General features: G+C 42.8%; 20 non-coding genes and 1 pseudogene across 20 annotated transcripts; all 21 read right to left on the bottom strand.

Moving 5' to 3' along the window:
• Positions 1-89: 89 nt before the first annotated feature.
• On the bottom strand, positions 90-208 carry LOC116361350 (5S ribosomal RNA). The gene has a single exon (XR_004207515.1). It is a non-coding gene; the product is annotated as a 5S ribosomal RNA (ribosomal RNA).
• A 242-nt stretch (positions 209-450) lies between these two features.
• On the bottom strand, positions 451-569 carry LOC116361349 (5S ribosomal RNA). The gene has a single exon (XR_004207514.1). It is a non-coding gene; the product is annotated as a 5S ribosomal RNA (ribosomal RNA).
• A 242-nt stretch (positions 570-811) lies between these two features.
• Positions 812-930, bottom strand: LOC116361348 (5S ribosomal RNA). Its single transcript, XR_004207513.1, has one exon. It is a non-coding gene; the product is annotated as a 5S ribosomal RNA (ribosomal RNA).
• Positions 931-1,172: 242 nt separating this feature from the next.
• LOC116361347 (5S ribosomal RNA) lies at positions 1,173-1,291 on the bottom strand. Its single transcript, XR_004207512.1, has one exon. It is a non-coding gene; the product is annotated as a 5S ribosomal RNA (ribosomal RNA).
• A 242-nt stretch (positions 1,292-1,533) lies between these two features.
• LOC116361346 (5S ribosomal RNA) lies at positions 1,534-1,652 on the bottom strand. Its single transcript, XR_004207511.1, has one exon. It is a non-coding gene; the product is annotated as a 5S ribosomal RNA (ribosomal RNA).
• A 242-nt stretch (positions 1,653-1,894) lies between these two features.
• On the bottom strand, positions 1,895-2,013 carry LOC116361344 (5S ribosomal RNA). The gene has a single exon (XR_004207509.1). It is a non-coding gene; the product is annotated as a 5S ribosomal RNA (ribosomal RNA).
• Positions 2,014-2,255: 242 nt separating this feature from the next.
• On the bottom strand, positions 2,256-2,374 carry LOC116361343 (5S ribosomal RNA). The gene has a single exon (XR_004207508.1). It is a non-coding gene; the product is annotated as a 5S ribosomal RNA (ribosomal RNA).
• A 242-nt stretch (positions 2,375-2,616) lies between these two features.
• On the bottom strand, positions 2,617-2,735 carry LOC116361342 (5S ribosomal RNA). Its single transcript, XR_004207507.1, has one exon. It is a non-coding gene; the product is annotated as a 5S ribosomal RNA (ribosomal RNA).
• Positions 2,736-2,977: 242 nt separating this feature from the next.
• On the bottom strand, positions 2,978-3,096 carry LOC116361341 (5S ribosomal RNA). Its single transcript, XR_004207506.1, has one exon. It is a non-coding gene; the product is annotated as a 5S ribosomal RNA (ribosomal RNA).
• A 242-nt stretch (positions 3,097-3,338) lies between these two features.
• LOC116361340 (5S ribosomal RNA) lies at positions 3,339-3,457 on the bottom strand. Its single transcript, XR_004207505.1, has one exon. It is a non-coding gene; the product is annotated as a 5S ribosomal RNA (ribosomal RNA).
• Positions 3,458-3,699: 242 nt separating this feature from the next.
• LOC116361339 (5S ribosomal RNA) lies at positions 3,700-3,818 on the bottom strand. Its single transcript, XR_004207504.1, has one exon. It is a non-coding gene; the product is annotated as a 5S ribosomal RNA (ribosomal RNA).
• A 242-nt stretch (positions 3,819-4,060) lies between these two features.
• LOC116361338 (5S ribosomal RNA) lies at positions 4,061-4,179 on the bottom strand. The gene has a single exon (XR_004207503.1). It is a non-coding gene; the product is annotated as a 5S ribosomal RNA (ribosomal RNA).
• Positions 4,180-4,421: 242 nt separating this feature from the next.
• LOC116361337 (5S ribosomal RNA) lies at positions 4,422-4,540 on the bottom strand. The gene has a single exon (XR_004207502.1). It is a non-coding gene; the product is annotated as a 5S ribosomal RNA (ribosomal RNA).
• Positions 4,541-4,782: 242 nt separating this feature from the next.
• LOC116361336 (5S ribosomal RNA) lies at positions 4,783-4,901 on the bottom strand. The gene has a single exon (XR_004207501.1). It is a non-coding gene; the product is annotated as a 5S ribosomal RNA (ribosomal RNA).
• Positions 4,902-5,143: 242 nt separating this feature from the next.
• LOC116361335 (5S ribosomal RNA) lies at positions 5,144-5,262 on the bottom strand. The gene has a single exon (XR_004207500.1). It is a non-coding gene; the product is annotated as a 5S ribosomal RNA (ribosomal RNA).
• Positions 5,263-5,504: 242 nt separating this feature from the next.
• LOC116361365 (5S ribosomal RNA) lies at positions 5,505-5,623 on the bottom strand. Its single transcript, XR_004207527.1, has one exon. It is a non-coding gene; the product is annotated as a 5S ribosomal RNA (ribosomal RNA).
• A 242-nt stretch (positions 5,624-5,865) lies between these two features.
• On the bottom strand, positions 5,866-5,984 carry LOC116361364 (5S ribosomal RNA). The gene has a single exon (XR_004207526.1). It is a non-coding gene; the product is annotated as a 5S ribosomal RNA (ribosomal RNA).
• A 242-nt stretch (positions 5,985-6,226) lies between these two features.
• LOC116361356 (5S ribosomal RNA) lies at positions 6,227-6,345 on the bottom strand. Its single transcript, XR_004207521.1, has one exon. It is a non-coding gene; the product is annotated as a 5S ribosomal RNA (ribosomal RNA).
• Positions 6,346-6,587: 242 nt separating this feature from the next.
• LOC116361345 (5S ribosomal RNA) lies at positions 6,588-6,706 on the bottom strand. Its single transcript, XR_004207510.1, has one exon. It is a non-coding gene; the product is annotated as a 5S ribosomal RNA (ribosomal RNA).
• A 242-nt stretch (positions 6,707-6,948) lies between these two features.
• On the bottom strand, positions 6,949-7,067 carry LOC116361334 (5S ribosomal RNA). The gene has a single exon (XR_004207499.1). It is a non-coding gene; the product is annotated as a 5S ribosomal RNA (ribosomal RNA).
• Positions 7,068-7,308: 241 nt separating this feature from the next.
• Positions 7,309-7,429, bottom strand: LOC116361363 (uncharacterized; annotated as a pseudogene).
• Positions 7,430-7,500: the final 71 nt, after the last annotated feature.

Here is a 7,500-nt window from a genome sequence, read left to right as displayed (position 1 = left end):
TGAAATACAAACTAACCTTGCTTACTTATTTCAAAGCAAGGGCACATATTTCAGCCTTGTGGGAAAAAACGGACAAAGAGTTGACAAAAAGCTTACAGCACCTGGTATTCCCAGGCGGTCTCCCATCCAAGTACTAACCAGGCCCGACCCTGCTTAGCTTCCGAGATCAGACGAGATCAGGCGTACTCAGGCCGGTGTGGTCGTAAGCGAGAAACTATCTCTTGGTGCACTATGTTAAGTGAAAGTGAGTCTGATTAACAGCTGTTGCATTTTCACCATTTAGATAAGCATCTTTGTGTCACTCAAAAAGTGGAAGAAATTGCATATACTGTAGAAATAATTTGTAGCACAGATTGTTGGATGAAATACAAACTAACCTTGCTTACTTATTTCAAAGCAAGGGCACATATTTCAGCCTTGTGGGAAAAAACGGACAAAGAGTTGACAAAAAGCTTACAGCACCTGGTATTCCCAGGCGGTCTCCCATCCAAGTACTAACCAGGCCCGACCCTGCTTAGCTTCCGAGATCAGACGAGATCAGGCGTACTCAGGCCGGTGTGGTCGTAAGCGAGAAACTATCTCTTGGTGCACTATGTTAAGTGAAAGTGAGTCTGATTAACAGCTGTTGCATTTTCACCATTTAGATAAGCATCTTTGTGTCACTCAAAAAGTGGAAGAAATTGCATATACTGTAGAAATAATTTGTAGCACAGATTGTTGGATGAAATACAAACTAACCTTGCTTACTTATTTCAAAGCAAGGGCACATATTTCAGCCTTGTGGGAAAAAACGGACAAAGAGTTGACAAAAAGCTTACAGCACCTGGTATTCCCAGGCGGTCTCCCATCCAAGTACTAACCAGGCCCGACCCTGCTTAGCTTCCGAGATCAGACGAGATCAGGCGTACTCAGGCCGGTGTGGTCGTAAGCGAGAAACTATCTCTTGGTGCACTATGTTAAGTGAAAGTGAGTCTGATTAACAGCTGTTGCATTTTCACCATTTAGATAAGCATCTTTGTGTCACTCAAAAAGTGGAAGAAATTGCATATACTGTAGAAATAATTTGTAGCACAGATTGTTGGATGAAATACAAACTAACCTTGCTTACTTATTTCAAAGCAAGGGCACATATTTCAGCCTTGTGGGAAAAAACGGACAAAGAGTTGACAAAAAGCTTACAGCACCTGGTATTCCCAGGCGGTCTCCCATCCAAGTACTAACCAGGCCCGACCCTGCTTAGCTTCCGAGATCAGACGAGATCAGGCGTACTCAGGCCGGTGTGGTCGTAAGCGAGAAACTATCTCTTGGTGCACTATGTTAAGTGAAAGTGAGTCTGATTAACAGCTGTTGCATTTTCACCATTTAGATAAGCATCTTTGTGTCACTCAAAAAGTGGAAGAAATTGCATATACTGTAGAAATAATTTGTAGCACAGATTGTTGGATGAAATACAAACTAACCTTGCTTACTTATTTCAAAGCAAGGGCACATATTTCAGCCTTGTGGGAAAAAACGGACAAAGAGTTGACAAAAAGCTTACAGCACCTGGTATTCCCAGGCGGTCTCCCATCCAAGTACTAACCAGGCCCGACCCTGCTTAGCTTCCGAGATCAGACGAGATCAGGCGTACTCAGGCCGGTGTGGTCGTAAGCGAGAAACTATCTCTTGGTGCACTATGTTAAGTGAAAGTGAGTCTGATTAACAGCTGTTGCATTTTCACCATTTAGATAAGCATCTTTGTGTCACTCAAAAAGTGGAAGAAATTGCATATACTGTAGAAATAATTTGTAGCACAGATTGTTGGATGAAATACAAACTAACCTTGCTTACTTATTTCAAAGCAAGGGCACATATTTCAGCCTTGTGGGAAAAAACGGACAAAGAGTTGACAAAAAGCTTACAGCACCTGGTATTCCCAGGCGGTCTCCCATCCAAGTACTAACCAGGCCCGACCCTGCTTAGCTTCCGAGATCAGACGAGATCAGGCGTACTCAGGCCGGTGTGGTCGTAAGCGAGAAACTATCTCTTGGTGCACTATGTTAAGTGAAAGTGAGTCTGATTAACAGCTGTTGCATTTTCACCATTTAGATAAGCATCTTTGTGTCACTCAAAAAGTGGAAGAAATTGCATATACTGTAGAAATAATTTGTAGCACAGATTGTTGGATGAAATACAAACTAACCTTGCTTACTTATTTCAAAGCAAGGGCACATATTTCAGCCTTGTGGGAAAAAACGGACAAAGAGTTGACAAAAAGCTTACAGCACCTGGTATTCCCAGGCGGTCTCCCATCCAAGTACTAACCAGGCCCGACCCTGCTTAGCTTCCGAGATCAGACGAGATCAGGCGTACTCAGGCCGGTGTGGTCGTAAGCGAGAAACTATCTCTTGGTGCACTATGTTAAGTGAAAGTGAGTCTGATTAACAGCTGTTGCATTTTCACCATTTAGATAAGCATCTTTGTGTCACTCAAAAAGTGGAAGAAATTGCATATACTGTAGAAATAATTTGTAGCACAGATTGTTGGATGAAATACAAACTAACCTTGCTTACTTATTTCAAAGCAAGGGCACATATTTCAGCCTTGTGGGAAAAAACGGACAAAGAGTTGACAAAAAGCTTACAGCACCTGGTATTCCCAGGCGGTCTCCCATCCAAGTACTAACCAGGCCCGACCCTGCTTAGCTTCCGAGATCAGACGAGATCAGGCGTACTCAGGCCGGTGTGGTCGTAAGCGAGAAACTATCTCTTGGTGCACTATGTTAAGTGAAAGTGAGTCTGATTAACAGCTGTTGCATTTTCACCATTTAGATAAGCATCTTTGTGTCACTCAAAAAGTGGAAGAAATTGCATATACTGTAGAAATAATTTGTAGCACAGATTGTTGGATGAAATACAAACTAACCTTGCTTACTTATTTCAAAGCAAGGGCACATATTTCAGCCTTGTGGGAAAAAACGGACAAAGAGTTGACAAAAAGCTTACAGCACCTGGTATTCCCAGGCGGTCTCCCATCCAAGTACTAACCAGGCCCGACCCTGCTTAGCTTCCGAGATCAGACGAGATCAGGCGTACTCAGGCCGGTGTGGTCGTAAGCGAGAAACTATCTCTTGGTGCACTATGTTAAGTGAAAGTGAGTCTGATTAACAGCTGTTGCATTTTCACCATTTAGATAAGCATCTTTGTGTCACTCAAAAAGTGGAAGAAATTGCATATACTGTAGAAATAATTTGTAGCACAGATTGTTGGATGAAATACAAACTAACCTTGCTTACTTATTTCAAAGCAAGGGCACATATTTCAGCCTTGTGGGAAAAAACGGACAAAGAGTTGACAAAAAGCTTACAGCACCTGGTATTCCCAGGCGGTCTCCCATCCAAGTACTAACCAGGCCCGACCCTGCTTAGCTTCCGAGATCAGACGAGATCAGGCGTACTCAGGCCGGTGTGGTCGTAAGCGAGAAACTATCTCTTGGTGCACTATGTTAAGTGAAAGTGAGTCTGATTAACAGCTGTTGCATTTTCACCATTTAGATAAGCATCTTTGTGTCACTCAAAAAGTGGAAGAAATTGCATATACTGTAGAAATAATTTGTAGCACAGATTGTTGGATGAAATACAAACTAACCTTGCTTACTTATTTCAAAGCAAGGGCACATATTTCAGCCTTGTGGGAAAAAACGGACAAAGAGTTGACAAAAAGCTTACAGCACCTGGTATTCCCAGGCGGTCTCCCATCCAAGTACTAACCAGGCCCGACCCTGCTTAGCTTCCGAGATCAGACGAGATCAGGCGTACTCAGGCCGGTGTGGTCGTAAGCGAGAAACTATCTCTTGGTGCACTATGTTAAGTGAAAGTGAGTCTGATTAACAGCTGTTGCATTTTCACCATTTAGATAAGCATCTTTGTGTCACTCAAAAAGTGGAAGAAATTGCATATACTGTAGAAATAATTTGTAGCACAGATTGTTGGATGAAATACAAACTAACCTTGCTTACTTATTTCAAAGCAAGGGCACATATTTCAGCCTTGTGGGAAAAAACGGACAAAGAGTTGACAAAAAGCTTACAGCACCTGGTATTCCCAGGCGGTCTCCCATCCAAGTACTAACCAGGCCCGACCCTGCTTAGCTTCCGAGATCAGACGAGATCAGGCGTACTCAGGCCGGTGTGGTCGTAAGCGAGAAACTATCTCTTGGTGCACTATGTTAAGTGAAAGTGAGTCTGATTAACAGCTGTTGCATTTTCACCATTTAGATAAGCATCTTTGTGTCACTCAAAAAGTGGAAGAAATTGCATATACTGTAGAAATAATTTGTAGCACAGATTGTTGGATGAAATACAAACTAACCTTGCTTACTTATTTCAAAGCAAGGGCACATATTTCAGCCTTGTGGGAAAAAACGGACAAAGAGTTGACAAAAAGCTTACAGCACCTGGTATTCCCAGGCGGTCTCCCATCCAAGTACTAACCAGGCCCGACCCTGCTTAGCTTCCGAGATCAGACGAGATCAGGCGTACTCAGGCCGGTGTGGTCGTAAGCGAGAAACTATCTCTTGGTGCACTATGTTAAGTGAAAGTGAGTCTGATTAACAGCTGTTGCATTTTCACCATTTAGATAAGCATCTTTGTGTCACTCAAAAAGTGGAAGAAATTGCATATACTGTAGAAATAATTTGTAGCACAGATTGTTGGATGAAATACAAACTAACCTTGCTTACTTATTTCAAAGCAAGGGCACATATTTCAGCCTTGTGGGAAAAAACGGACAAAGAGTTGACAAAAAGCTTACAGCACCTGGTATTCCCAGGCGGTCTCCCATCCAAGTACTAACCAGGCCCGACCCTGCTTAGCTTCCGAGATCAGACGAGATCAGGCGTACTCAGGCCGGTGTGGTCGTAAGCGAGAAACTATCTCTTGGTGCACTATGTTAAGTGAAAGTGAGTCTGATTAACAGCTGTTGCATTTTCACCATTTAGATAAGCATCTTTGTGTCACTCAAAAAGTGGAAGAAATTGCATATACTGTAGAAATAATTTGTAGCACAGATTGTTGGATGAAATACAAACTAACCTTGCTTACTTATTTCAAAGCAAGGGCACATATTTCAGCCTTGTGGGAAAAAACGGACAAAGAGTTGACAAAAAGCTTACAGCACCTGGTATTCCCAGGCGGTCTCCCATCCAAGTACTAACCAGGCCCGACCCTGCTTAGCTTCCGAGATCAGACGAGATCAGGCGTACTCAGGCCGGTGTGGTCGTAAGCGAGAAACTATCTCTTGGTGCACTATGTTAAGTGAAAGTGAGTCTGATTAACAGCTGTTGCATTTTCACCATTTAGATAAGCATCTTTGTGTCACTCAAAAAGTGGAAGAAATTGCATATACTGTAGAAATAATTTGTAGCACAGATTGTTGGATGAAATACAAACTAACCTTGCTTACTTATTTCAAAGCAAGGGCACATATTTCAGCCTTGTGGGAAAAAACGGACAAAGAGTTGACAAAAAGCTTACAGCACCTGGTATTCCCAGGCGGTCTCCCATCCAAGTACTAACCAGGCCCGACCCTGCTTAGCTTCCGAGATCAGACGAGATCAGGCGTACTCAGGCCGGTGTGGTCGTAAGCGAGAAACTATCTCTTGGTGCACTATGTTAAGTGAAAGTGAGTCTGATTAACAGCTGTTGCATTTTCACCATTTAGATAAGCATCTTTGTGTCACTCAAAAAGTGGAAGAAATTGCATATACTGTAGAAATAATTTGTAGCACAGATTGTTGGATGAAATACAAACTAACCTTGCTTACTTATTTCAAAGCAAGGGCACATATTTCAGCCTTGTGGGAAAAAACGGACAAAGAGTTGACAAAAAGCTTACAGCACCTGGTATTCCCAGGCGGTCTCCCATCCAAGTACTAACCAGGCCCGACCCTGCTTAGCTTCCGAGATCAGACGAGATCAGGCGTACTCAGGCCGGTGTGGTCGTAAGCGAGAAACTATCTCTTGGTGCACTATGTTAAGTGAAAGTGAGTCTGATTAACAGCTGTTGCATTTTCACCATTTAGATAAGCATCTTTGTGTCACTCAAAAAGTGGAAGAAATTGCATATACTGTAGAAATAATTTGTAGCACAGATTGTTGGATGAAATACAAACTAACCTTGCTTACTTATTTCAAAGCAAGGGCACATATTTCAGCCTTGTGGGAAAAAACGGACAAAGAGTTGACAAAAAGCTTACAGCACCTGGTATTCCCAGGCGGTCTCCCATCCAAGTACTAACCAGGCCCGACCCTGCTTAGCTTCCGAGATCAGACGAGATCAGGCGTACTCAGGCCGGTGTGGTCGTAAGCGAGAAACTATCTCTTGGTGCACTATGTTAAGTGAAAGTGAGTCTGATTAACAGCTGTTGCATTTTCACCATTTAGATAAGCATCTTTGTGTCACTCAAAAAGTGGAAGAAATTGCATATACTGTAGAAATAATTTGTAGCACAGATTGTTGGATGAAATACAAACTAACCTTGCTTACTTATTTCAAAGCAAGGGCACATATTTCAGCCTTGTGGGAAAAAACGGACAAAGAGTTGACAAAAAGCTTACAGCACCTGGTATTCCCAGGCGGTCTCCCATCCAAGTACTAACCAGGCCCGACCCTGCTTAGCTTCCGAGATCAGACGAGATCAGGCGTACTCAGGCCGGTGTGGTCGTAAGCGAGAAACTATCTCTTGGTGCACTATGTTAAGTGAAAGTGAGTCTGATTAACAGCTGTTGCATTTTCACCATTTAGATAAGCATCTTTGTGTCACTCAAAAAGTGGAAGAAATTGCATATACTGTAGAAATAATTTGTAGCACAGATTGTTGGATGAAATACAAACTAACCTTGCTTACTTATTTCAAAGCAAGGGCACATATTTCAGCCTTGTGGGAAAAAAACGGACAAAGAGTTGACAAAAGCTTACAGCACCTGGTATTCCCAGGCGGTCTCCCATCCAAGTACTAACCAGGCCCGACCCTGCTTAGCTTCCGAGATCAGACGAGATCAGGCGTACTCAGGCCGGTGTGGTCGTAAGCGAGAAACTATCTCTTGGTGCACTATGTTAAGTGAAAGTGAGTCTGATTAACAGCTGTTGCATTTTCACCATTTAGATAAGCATCTTTGTGTCACTCAAAAAGTGGAAGAAATTGCATATACTGTAGAAATAATTTGTAGCACAGATTGTTGGATGAAATACAAACTAACCTTGCTTACTTATTTCAAAGCAAGGGCACATATTTCAGCCTTGTGGGAAAAAACGGACAAAGAGTTGACAAAAGCTTACAGCACCTGGTATTCCCAGGCGGTCTCCCATCCAAGTACTAACCAGGCCGAACCCTGACTTAGCTTCCGAGCATCAGACGAGATCAGGCGTACTCAGGCCGGTGTGGTCGTAAGCGAGAAACTATCTCTTGGTGCACTATGTGAAGTGAAATTGTAGTCGTGATTGAGAAATCTGTTGCATTGTAC

Source organism: Oncorhynchus kisutch, unplaced genomic scaffold, assembly GCF_002021735.2.
Source record: "Oncorhynchus kisutch isolate 150728-3 unplaced genomic scaffold, Okis_V2 scaffold654, whole genome shotgun sequence".
Classification (NCBI taxonomy): Eukaryota; Metazoa; Chordata; class Actinopteri; order Salmoniformes; family Salmonidae; genus Oncorhynchus; species Oncorhynchus kisutch.
The sequence above is the reverse complement of the archived record's forward strand: the minus strand, read 5'-3'. Positions and strand labels throughout refer to the sequence as shown.